Here is a 13,650-nt window from a genome sequence, read left to right as displayed (position 1 = left end):
GACTATTCCCCTGTGTGGTTGAGGACAGAGATATAATTCCTCTCCAAAGTGCTGCTGTATGTTTGTTCTACCTTATCTTTGTGTATTATGTAATTAACTTTCCTTACCTCATACCTTACTTCTCTGTTCATTTTTCTTTTTCCTGGCTGTTCCCTGTATAGAACATGGTTTTCTTCTTGTCACAGTTCTTTAGTCACCCACAGTTTGGTATTAGTAGACTGAAATATTTTTACTGGGAATGTTGGTGTCCACACAGAGTGATATGTAGGAAGAGACTGTTTGTGCCAATTCATAGTAGTTGTACAGGTGACAGACTGTTCATATGTTTTCAGTGCTTTTTGTACCTGGCAGTGATTAACCTCCCCAATCAGCTGTATGGCTGAAGAGATACTCGCCCATAGATGAATGTAAACTAGGGTGAAGACGAGCTGGGGGAACTCCCTCAACAGGCAGAAGGGCTGTAGTGAATGGATAGCAACTCCAGGTCGGGTGTACAAATTCTCCCCCCTGACCACAACAGTGTTGCAGTACCTCTCATTAATATAGAAACACACAGTGGCTCCAGTGGATTTGTTTGTTATGATCGGTGATCGGTCCATTTGAAATCGTTTATCTGTATGTAACCTATGTAACCTGGAGTGTAACCCAGTAAGTCAGACAGTTAGATAACTACTGTACGCTGGTTTGACTCAAGGAGCAAGGGAAGTCTAATGTACAATGATAAACACAAATATTTATTTACACAATAACAAAAAGATATAAAATGCCCTGAATAACCAATAAAAAATTAATAATAATAAAGTGTCTTTCCCAGCTTATAGCTGTTCTGATAGCAAAGTTCAATAAAGTTCAGTCCACATTCCATTTCAATCCATGTCGGTCAAAGTCTATTTAGTGTGTGTGCTACCCGGGTAGTGTGTGTGTGTGTGGTACGTTGTTCAGATCTTATCTGATCCAGGTCTGACTCTTCACAAAGATGAGGAAGATGGAGGATTGTGCATCCTCTTCGACTCCGTCTCTCGCCTCAGACGGGAAACCCTGGTCAATATCAACACCGTCCGAATCCATGTGGATCCAGCAAAAAAAAAAAAAATCTGCATAGCAGAATATAAAGTTACCAATCAATTTCTGTTCAGATTATATTTTTTGTATCTCTCCTACTCAAATGCAACCTTTAAACAACTGTATTATGAGATATAAAAATGAGGGAAAACCCTGTAAGTATACATGTCATAAGCCCTAGCGGACAATTTACACTCATCAACCTTGAACATGGCGTCCAAAAATGGCGCAGTACAAATTATGGTCGTCATGTCAACAATTCCATTTACAAGTTAACTCAGCATACTAACTCACTGAAACATCTTTGCAACATTTAGGGTCAATCTTCGATTGTTTTTTGTTGTACATAAGAACATTCAATATTGGCATTCATAATGACTGAGAATGTGCTTATCAATTAGCATATTAGCACGTAGCATAAAAGCAGAAAACTCACTGGAGTCCTCTGTAAAGAAAACAAATCACAGCAATTTCTCTGGTTGCAGCTGTCCTGGAACTCTCATAAGAAAACATACAACTCGTGTCCATAAAAATAATACAATATTCTTCCCATAACGTTAATAACCTGGCTCATAACAGATCGTTGTGGCATCAGTGTCGGGCTTGCCTAGCGCGTCTTGCTCCCAGTATGCAAAGCACACCGTCTCTGAATTTCAGGTATCGACTGTACATGAAGCGCCCCCTTGTGGCTACTTAAAGCAAGTACAGTCACAAACACTCTCTTAATTAACTCACACTTAATGAAAATGCATGAACATGAAGCCAGCAATAAAATACATGTAATAAACCCAACTGTTATTTTTATGGGGTTACGTGTAGATCCTTGTTGCGTTCTGTCTCCCAACCACGTATTGACGATCTTGACCACGATCACGGTCAATGTATCTTTATTATCCCAATTTGTTGTGCAGCAGCAAAACATCACAAACATAACCAGTAAATGATACAATAAATACATGCTACAAAACAGCTTCACATAGAAGCTGGAACAAAGAAATTTTTGAGTTCGTCAGTGTCCTTACATTCATTTTCGTCCCAGTCAGCTGTAGCAGTCCTGTAGACACTTGATTGAGTCCTCCAACCAAACGGAACCATCCTTCGTTCCGGCTTGTTTCTCTTTAGTGCCAGTTTGTATGACGGAACCAAATAAACAGTACTGTGATCTGACATGCTGAATAGAGTTCTGCTGTAGGATTTGTAAGCTCCTTTGACAGATCCATAACAGAGATCCAGACTGATAAAAGTTAAACAGGGACTTCCCTGGTTTACACTTAAAATGGCCCATGATGAAGTTTGGTGCTTCTGGTGAAATCCCCTGAAGCCGCTGCACGGTCTTCACAATAGTTATTTGCTAAATCAGCGTTAGCCTGCAGGTCAATATAAATATGCGTGACAAATATCTGTAGGACTCCCCATGGCAGATAGAATGTGCGTAAGGATACAAACAATAGTTCTATCACAGAGGTACACAGTGTTTTTCTGACGATCATGGTATTACACCATTTCTTGTTTACATAAAGACACAAGCCTCCACCAAGTGATTTGCCTGAGTCTCTGTTAAGACGGACAGGTTCACCAAAGCTGTCTAACTCAAGATCAGAGACTGGATCCTGTTCTTTAAACCACGTCTCTGTTAAGGCAAGGAGGCAAGCATTTTAACATTCTGAGAGGAACTTTACTTTTGCCTGAAGCTCGTCCACTTTGTTATGAATGGACTGGATGACGATGGCCTTGTCGCTTCAGTCTTTGGCGTGTGCCGCCGTGTCTTCCCCTTTTCCTCATTCCTGTCCTGGATGCTCAGCTCTGGTTCACTGTGCCAACCAGATGTTCTCTAGTGGAAGGGACGCCAGGGGGCTCGACGCCTGCATTGGAGTTGCACAAGAACAGGAGAAACTCATGGGTGTATTGGAGAGACAGCCAAAAGTTTGCATAAGATAAAACAACCCGTCAAACTGTGGTGAGTCACTGTTATGACCGAGACACGGAGATGCTGCTAAAAGTAATTTTATCAATAAATTTGGGCAGACATATTAAAAATTCCTGTGATGAACTGGTGACTTGTCCAGGGGGTACCCCGCCTCTCGCCCAGTGTCAGCTGGGAAAGGATCCATCTCTGTCTCTGCTGCATGCAATCAGAACAACCTCCACATTACAACCTCCATCAATTATATATAACAGTATACTTCCTGTGTCCTAATTGGACGTGGTCTCACCCCAGTCTCCAATCCTTGTTTGAAAGTGAGATGAACATGATGAACGAGAGCAGACTGTGTTGTACCAGAGACGGTTCAGAAAGTTCTTTAAAGTTCTAGTTAAAGTTTAAGTTCAGTTGTTATAGATCATCTTTGGTGAAGCAAACTTAGAAATCTGTGCTGCTGCTGAGACAGAGACTGGTCTACAACTATGACCAAAAGCATTATGTTCATCAAAATGAATAGGGTGTAACCTTTTATGACCACACCTTAATCTTGGATCTTTACAATCATGTGTTCAGACTTAGACCTTACGATTCATTTTATGATGAAGCTTTTTTGAGAGAAGTCACAACAGGTTGCAAACAACTCTCCAGGTAAGCCAAACTTTCTTTAAAGCAACACTGTAACTTTTATACCATAAAATAACAGATTTAAAATCATTTCCATGCATTGACTTGTAATCAAGTAAATGGTGCCTCTGTTTGTACCCTGTATGCCTGTTGTTTCACTATGTAACTTTGTGCTCTGGGTAGAAAGTACATAACGCTTTACAGCAGGGGTCTTTTTCAGCCCAAGGACCCCATTGGACAAGAGACAAACAGAACAGGGCCTATAATAACTTTTATATTTACTTTATTCACCTTTTATTTCACCGTATTAATCTATTATTATACTAGGTTATTATCCTATATGTGTTTATGATTGATTAAAAAAAAGTTCATACATAATGTAATAATTTATATATATATTTTTTCTTTTTTTGTCAAAAGTAGCTTGTTATTGCATATTAATGCTTGCAGTTTACTTAATATCATTTTTGTTATATATTTTTTTAAATCTCACAACTTATTTTGTTAAAAATTGTCAATTATTACGACAAATGTTACGACCACCTGCAGTACCATGGATATAGCTAATGTCGAAGAGACCTAGACTAAGAAGAGAAAAGAAATGAGCGAGGAGAGGGTGAGTAGTGTTGTTTTAAAGAGAAAACAAAGAAGCTACTCTACATTGTAATTGTGTGCAAACAGTTTTCTTGTCCAATGAGTGGTCTTTAGTAATGTTTCAGGTGCACACACTTTCAGTTTAACCTTCATTTTAATGGTTTGGAAAATCTGGATTGATTGGTCTGTTTACAACCTGTCTGAGCGCCCTGGATTCTCACCACATTTGAGTTACATAATTATACTGTAATTATGCAGTATGCATGTAGTGCTTAAATGCTGAAATCTTATGCATTGTGTCATTTTTATAGCAGATGTCAAGTAGCGTAACTTGTAACATGTTTCACAAATTGCAAATGGGGAATATACTTGGCTACAGCTCAAATGATGTAGTTGAATCTATCTTCAGTGTTCAGCTGACTGACAACTTGATGGGAGAGCAGCCATTAATATCACATTTCTGTGCTGCTAGTATGCTCAGTACACTGTTCCAACCGAGTCCCACCACCAGTCACACTTCCACTGCAGCCATCGCATCTTCAGAAATAGCAAAAACATTTGCATGTGGGAAAGACAAAACTGGTTAGGGTTGGCCCGATTGATAAATAGGAGCGCATGTACACTACTGCATGGCAATAACTAATGTATTTCCCATTTATTGATCCTGTTTTTACTATATAACTAGTTGTGTTGAGGTTTTAAAAATATTTAGAAGGTATTAAAAAGGTATTAAAATTAACTTAAGGATTCCTGCATAAACCCTGATAATAGGAGTAGAGCAGCATCATTTACAGAACCTGACCAATGACACCTCAGGCACAGGTGCTTTTACAGGTTTCTGAGTGATTTCAGTGACAGGATAATAGTCCTCATGTAGAGACTGTCACCTCTCACTTCTCTCCAGTGTTCAGACAGTCACCATTATCACAATGTCCATCTACTTTCATGGCAGCACTGTTCCTTGTTATGGCTCTGATTTAATTAGAGCTGCCTCTCAAAGCTGTTTCCCTGCTGGCCTGCAGGCTTGAATCGGTGTACATGACATATATTTGGCCACGCATGGTAAGTTTGGTGAGATTCGTTAGCAGCATGTGACAGTATAAGAAGGCTGGGTTTTCTGGCTGATTTCACAGGTCATTCACCTCCATTATTCATCATCACAGAGCAGTGCTGTTGGTACTTGCTTCAGCTGAAAAATAGATAATATGATGTTGTCTGTTTCTCCAGTCATGTAGAGTTTTGATCATATCCTGTGATCATGCTGTCATATCTGACAGCAAGATCCAGTGTGGTGTATGATGTTTTTTCATGTCTTAGGGGGTCATGTCTTAATTAACAGTTTTAATGGGCTGGTACTGCAGCTGCTGACATGAATAAAATACTGGCTTTATCCCCAAAAGTTAAATATTTACAGTTGTAAACTGTAAATATAGACATATTAGTACATTTAACCACAAACCTGGCACTCCTTTACATGTGTAAAAAGCTTTGTGTTAAGGTTCTCAATGTAACGTTCAGAAAACCTTTGTTAATAATGACACCTTTGGCAGTCCAAAGGCATGAGCAAGCATCACCCTGGACATCAGATAAATAGTCAAATAATTTGACTGTGATGTTCCTTTATCTTGATTGGACCATTGGCTTCATGACGCTAAATGAAATCAGCACTTTAGAAAAGACACACCTCTGTCTACATCAGTGGAGCTGAGGAGGAGCAGGTGAACAGTTTAAGGTATCTGGGAATCAGTAATATAGAGACACTGTTAGAAATCTTACAAACAGTTTTAGTTCCTGAGATTTAATAATTACTGCTTATTGTCAACAAAAGTAGCAGGATTTCTGGAAGCTTTTAGGTGGATGGACTGAGACATGTTGCAACGAGACTGTAAAGGTTAAAAGAAAACTAGTGAATGACGCAATTTATCATTTTAATTTGTATATGTAGTCTGGTGTTAGGCAGGTAAAACGGTAAGAATCTGGCTTAATGGAGACTACAGACTTGTTAATCCGGGGTCAGTAAGAGGATCCGGGTGAATGATTAGGATGAATTCCGATTCATACACCACTACTTTTAAAAATCCTGTACCACGTTCTTGTCAACTTTGACAGGAGTGGAGGAGTGATTGGAAACATCATGAATTGGCGAGGTTTTTGCTCAGTCCAGGACAGGAGGACTCTGCAGCAGGTGATTAAACCCACACAGAACATCACTGGTACCATCTGAGCATCAGTGATATCGGTGAGCTGAGGTGTCTGTGCAGAGCCCAAAGGATATTAAAAAAACAATACTTACACCAGCAACAGTCTGTTCACTCTGCTGCTGTCTGGCAAGCAGTACAGAAGTATCTGCTGCTGTACCAGCAGACTACAGAGCAGCTTCTGTCCTCGGGCTGAGAAACTCATCTATTGAGTCTAATGGAACATAATGTTCCCTTCTTATTTCACTTGTACTTCACTGAGTAAAAAGCTAAATATGGCTCATAGGTGTGTCATACACAAGTGTTTATAAGGAAATCTATATTCATATTTAATAAATGGGAATCCAGTATAGATAGATATAGATGTATTACCTATAATTATAATGGTCTGGAGAATAACAGGGGCAGGAGCCTTTGTCAGCTCCCACTGGGCAAGAAGGCAGGAGACAACCTGAAAATCAGCTGAAGGAACTACAAACAGTCTCCAGAGAGCTGGATCTCGTTTGTTTGGCTTCTGTTAGCAGGTCACTGTTTTCCCTCTGGAGGAATCGAAACAAAAGGCTAACGGAAAGAAATCTGCTCACACATCCGTAGAGAACCAGGACAGGAAGCCACAAACACGAGCAGGAATCTCTCACCATCACAGCGTCAGATGACCCCTGTGTTAGCAGAGAGAAGGTACAACACAGGGAGAAAGCAGAGGAAGAGATCAAGGGGTGTTTTATATTTTGTATTTGAAGCTACAAAGAGCAAACTTTACCTCAGGACAAAAATCAGCAAAAGAAGATTTTTCTCCTGCGGTCCTCTCTAAGAAGAGAGAAATTGCAGTGGGAGAAACCCTCCTGCTGAGTGTGCTGACCCACAAATAAGAATCTTAGTTGCAGTGTTACACTTTTCTTGTGGCAGCTCTTCAGGGCGTTTGGAGGAAATTCACTGTTAGCAGGTTATATAAATTTTTCATTCACTCTTTATCGGACATCGTCCTTTATCTGTCTGCTGCTCTGTCAGTATGTAAACTTTCTCTGAATGGGCGAATTGAAGAAAATCAATGTTCAGAGAGCGGAGAGGCCGAGGTTCAGCCTGAACAACCCTGTGCGAAGACAAAGGCGGCGAGGAGGTGATGAAAGTGAACAGAAATGTACTCTGCTGCTCATCACAAACTCTACAACACACACACACACACACACACAAACACACACACACACACAGAGCATCAGATAGCTGTGCCTCTGCTGTGGGACTGATAGTTCCTGTAATGGAAGTCAGTGCAGGAAATTACAACCAGCAGTGCTCTGATTTTAAGCATCAACAACCCTGCTTTTTAAATTCTCTCATCTACGCTGCTAAATCTTTATCTTAAAGGTTCCCTCTAATACTGCTGTGCAGCTGTTTTTTTCATGAGTGGGTGCCTGTTTGTTTTGTCTTTTGCATAGGAATGAGAATGCCATTCGTTTTAGATTATTCCAATGGGATGTCAGCAACACACCAGTAACACGGGCCAACAGAGAAGAAAGTCAGCATGGTTGCAACCATGCAGGTTTCCAAATGTTTAAAAAAATAAAGACCTGCTCCTGTTTCTAAGAAAACCTTTCTTAAAAACTTGAAAACTAAAAAAGAAAGGATTTGGTCTCAGATGTGAGCTGGACAATCTATGCATACATTATATAACACATTATACAGGTAACATTGTGCTTTGCAGCTGAAGACAAGTGCCATGATAGCTGAATGGTTACTGCATGCCAAATAACTGCAATGTTGCTAGTTTGATTGCAGTCAGCAACCTTTGTTGCTGGTCATGCCCCTGTTTTCTGTCTTTCCCTGCACTCTCAGTCTGTTTAATAAAGATGAAACTGCCAAGAAATAAGGAAAAAGAAACGGCAAGCTATTGTATTATGACTTTACTCTCACAACTGACCTGCAATCCCACCAGGTTCTGTACAGCCAAAACAAGCTCCATCAATCGGAAAGTAGGCCTGAAAGGTTAAACCCAGGGCAAAACAGTTCAACAATACTTGGTGCTGCTGTCAGTGCACCAGGAGTGCTGTGAGTGCATCTAAACCAAAGCAGGATTATGAAAACTCAGGGGACAAGCACCGATCATTCAAAGAGAGCGTTGGAAGAATTCTTTGAGGCTCATTCTCAAGTAAAAATGATATTTTACAATACAAAATGAACAAAATAAGTAGTATGTGATAAAATCGGTTCCTCCACTGATCTGTAATAGTAATGGTAATCTTTAATGACCTCTTTGGTCTGTGTTCCTCTGCCGGCTGCTGAGCCCAGTTACATTGTCCTCTTGCCAATTTCAGTTCTAGCACAACACTGGCTCCATAACGAACACTCAGAGTCTCCTGGAGCTCTGGCTCACAGTGTGGCCAGTCTGGCTAACAAACTGAGCTAACATTAGCTAACGGCAGCTACAGTTGGCAGCAGTTTACTTCACTGTCCATCAGGAAACTCTGTAAATCATGAGAGTTGAGGTGGAGCAGCTGGAGGACATCAGAGGGAAAACCAGAAAATATATCCAGTGAAATAGTTGGTGGTCTGTGACCTAATGCCATAAAGTGTTATGTACATTTTGTGGGTGATCATACCTAGAGCCATACCCATTTTATGGTAGAAAAGTTGTTGCTTTAAGGTTTTTAGGGTGGGACAGAAAGAAAATAGAAACATAACAACACATTTCTGCAGACTGTTAAGCTGTACCTTATATATTATTCTGTTTGTGTAAATCAGGTACGTTGCAGTAGTAGTTGAGAGCAGTAGAGTGTGCTTTCTCACTTGTCACTTGATAATTCTTTTTTTTATGAATGCATTATTGTTTTCATTATTCATCATTATTATACTCCTCAAATGCATCAAATGTATTCCCCAGTTTTCCATGTTACAGGCCCTCACATTGTGTTAACTTCATTCCATTCATCTGCACTCCTCTTCACATGGTGACTCACTCCTGGCCTGTTCCTGACTTCAGGGCAGATGTTTTGCCTTCCAGGCATTTCATTTTGACAGCAGAACCCATTTTACGAGGCATTCATTGTCTTTAATTGCACCCATAATAGCCCAGTCCCTACGTGGTGAAAATAAAACCAGTCAGAGCTGAAAGTGCATCTGCTTTCCGCACTGTGTTTGACGGAAAACATTCGACAGAGCTGAGCTGAGCCGTGTGCACAAACCAGATGAAGGTATCCTAATAAAATGTGACCTTCTCCTGCTTCATTCACCCATGTTAATAACGGCTTTCACTGCTCCGTCCAAGGTGCTCTCTCTCTCTCTCTCTCTCTCTCTCTCTCTCTCTCTCTCTCTCTCTCTCTCTCCAGCTCTCTCTCGCTCTCGCTCTCTCTTTTATCTGCAGCTCCATGAGGCCTCACATTCTTTTTATATCTCCTCAAATAATGAACAAAACTGAAATTATAATAAAATTATAAAACATTGAATTAATCCAGAAAACTAAATCAAGCAACATCGGGGTAGCAGTCACTTAACTTTAACTCATGAATATGTATATAATGATAGTCATGATAGTGTCTCAAATACTTCAGTGGGTCAAACTTCTTAGAGATGAGAACAAAGCAAATAAACTAAAAACATGCAGATGTGTGTCATGTGTGTCATAGGGCTGTAAGATTCCATAAATTTTAACTGGAAAAAAACTGGAAACTTTCCATGGGAATAAACAGGAATGTATGGGAAATAACAGGAATTAAGCAGTAATTTACAGAATTGAAGGTTGGCCCTTAACAGGGAACTTAAATATAGTTGTGGAAAATATATTTTAACACAATATTGACTAAAACAACCAGATTTCATGCAGGTCCACTTGAATATCTGCTATTCCTCAGTCACATGCACATAGCACACTGCTTACTGCAGGACTACTGAGGCCACGCCCCCTACCTGCACAGGTGATTTCTGTACCTGGACCACACTTTAGAGCCCAGAGCACACAGAGACTGTTGAAGACACACATTTGAGCTTGTGGACTGCATAATATTGTTCAATAAAATCATTCAAACTTGATAAAGTTCTGCTTACAAATAAATCTGTTGTAATGTTTTTAATTGTTTTATTTAGCATGTCTGCTTATGACAAAACACAATGTTTAGATTTATGTTTGGATATGATACAGTTCATTTAAATTACCCCTAATTTCCAGTTAATCCCCACAAATTTCCATAATTCCCATGAAGTTTCTAATTTTGAATATTTCCCAAATTCCGCAGCATAACTTTGCATGGAACATTTTTGGAATGTTTCTGGAAATTTACTGGAAACTTTTGTCCATTTGCAACCCTAGTCATCTATGATGTGACGTTGTTGATTGTAGGCGATGTAGTGAAACAACAGCTCTGTTTCCACTCATTCACTTAGATTTACAGAGAAAAAAAAGTTTTGTTTTTTTTCATCATTATTTTTTTTCTTGATGTCAGCAGCTGTGTTGCAGTCAATGGAAGCAAAGGCAGTCCAGCTTCATAAAACCATTGTATGCTTCAATACAACACGCCAACATGAGGCTCCTTGACTGAACTGGTTATTATCCAGAATTTATAGACCACATTAGGCCACAAGGGTGGTTTGTTAATCCTCCACCTTGTTTAATGGCATACCTATGCTGGCTCATTTCAACATGTAATTATTAAGTGTCTATATGTGTGTGTTTTCAGTACAATCATAACTGCAGGTACGGTAACAACCTGTATATGCTTTCATGAGCACAAACAAAAGAATCTCTAGTTAAATATTCACACATTGTAAAATACAAAGAGCAAACATTTGAAGTCAGTAACAAATGTGTTCTAAAAGGCTTCAGGCCTTTTTGTCTGACCTTCATCAAACTTTCATTGTTTGTGTTCAGGAGAACGTTTCATGTGGAGCCTGTCTGTTGACGTGTGGAAAAAAAAAAATCTGTGGCCACGAATTAATTACGTGTGGGAACGAGATCGTATTCCGTGGCAACGACTTGCTTAATGCATGGGAATGAGATGATTATTAGGTGGCCATGAATTAATAAGGCGTGGCTAATTTGCAAGACCACAAGAAATGTTAGTCATTGCATCAGTGACGCTGTTCATTCTAAATGTATGCTGAGAGTATAAAACATGATATTCTAGGTTAAACAGTCCATCAGTATATGAAGCATATAATTGGTTGTTTCTCCAAAAGCTCCAACATTATGCAATGGTAATAATAAAACAACAATATAACACTTATAGGACTATTTGCATAAAGACTCTGTTTTTCTTTTAATGCTTTTTATTTTTGCATTTTTTATTAAGTGAATGCAGACCTTTAACATGCTTTGCCCTTGTGTTCTCTGTCTCACTGTGAAAGGTAGTTTGCATTGTGCCAGATGTAAAAATTCAAGGACAGTTTAGATGTCAGCCTCTCCAGGGATTACATGTTTACAAGTTGCCAAGATGTCGAGGATACCAAAAGGTATCCTACCAATGACGTGTCCACTGCCTTCACTGGTCACTTTCAAGCAGCCCCTCAAAGAATCCCCAGCTTGTTCTAACAACATCTGAAGTGTCCCTGAAAACACAGAGGAGCAGCATTATTAAACCCACCTCTGAGATAGACTGCTATAAAATATAGAAGATAATAGAGCTACAAAGGCATCTCAAGTTTGCAGTGATTGAAAATCTAATATCCTCTTCAGCAAAACGAGAGGACAGTCGCCGATAAACGAGGACGCTTTTCTGTATTGATTAACCTGGCGTAATAAGAGAACAAGGATAAACCAGCAGCTCATGAATTCATTCTTCATAACATTCAAAGCTGCAGTCTCATCTGTAGTGCCTTCAGGAGAGACACAGATCTCAGTACAGCCCTGGACTCGTGTACTGATTCCTCAGTGTGTGTGAGCAGCCAGAGATGGCAGCTGTACACACATACACACACAGACACACAGACACACACACACACATGCACACAACTCCTTAACACATTCATTTGATTTGTTTGCAGGTAACAATCTCCTGTCTAATGAATGCTAATTTCTTCACTCAGTAAACCATCTGTTGCTGTGCCTAAGTTATTGCTGCTAGATTTATTTTCCCTTTATGTATTTCAGCACTTTAACCATATTTCAGAGTAGATTTGGCTTATTTGTTGTTAATGTTGTTTGTTGTTGTTAATGTTTTATTATATAATGATGTTTTATTCCATGTTTTACCATATAAATACAAGGTTTTACCATGAAACATGAGTGTTTTACTGTATAATTGTTGACTTTTAAAAATTAATTTATTCTGTAAATCCCCTAAAAAAAAAGGTTTTGCTATGAAATATGACACCATATTTATCAAATGAAGATGTGTATCCTGATGGTGGTGCTATAGAAAGTCAGTTTTAATGTCATTAAAATGTAATGGTATGTGCACTTTGAACAATAAGCACATTGCATTCACAAAAGGGCAAAAATGGATGCCATATCTTCTAATTATTACTTCTATATCTTAAGAAAGGATGTCATAATTGTGAGATCCAGATCTAATAATTATGAGGCAGTGGTTATCAATCATGGCCATTTGAGAAGATGATTTAATCTTTTTTTATTTCTTCTTCTGGCAAATAATAATGTGACTGAGTAATGTGGATGACATTATGATGGATTCTGTTTGTGGACTTCCTCTGCTCTAACCTCATCCAAGTCTCTGCGCCACCTGTCAGTGAGGAGGCAGGGGTGGAGGTGAGGAAAATCAAGTCCAGCACCCACACTCACAGATAAATAAAGATGCTAAAATGGTTCTTCAAAATGATGCCATAGAAGATGCGTCATCTAAGGGGTTCTTCAATTGGTCATGACTCATTGTAGAACCAGAGAGTCTTTTCAGGAACCATTTCAGAACCATTATTCTCCTGTGCTCTCCCCACTGCTCTTCTGCCCTTAAACCACCAATAAAACTCCTAATATTTGCATCATTGTTCATTAATTGGCCTCATCCAGGACAGTGATGATGCAGATGAATGATTTACAGTAAACTAATCATTGCTTGTTTTTTTAATCACTCACTCAAAAGTTACATGAAAATGTAAAATTAAAAGTAGATGTAAGGTATCCTGAACCTGACGCTCATATCACCCCAGGGTGCCACAGCCCCTCCGTTTGGAGACCCCTGCCACAGAGTGAATTTAAAAATCTCTGAATGCTTAGCACCTGACAGATGTTATTACAGATGTTCCTGGCTGGTCTCCTCCAGCAGGCCGCAGTGGTCTGAATAAGGAGGTCATGGCTGTTTATGTATGCTC

Source organism: Larimichthys crocea, chromosome XX, assembly GCF_000972845.2.
Source record: "Larimichthys crocea isolate SSNF chromosome XX, L_crocea_2.0, whole genome shotgun sequence".
NCBI classification, from domain to species: Eukaryota; Metazoa; Chordata; class Actinopteri; family Sciaenidae; genus Larimichthys; species Larimichthys crocea.
This window is presented reverse-complemented; position numbering follows the sequence as displayed.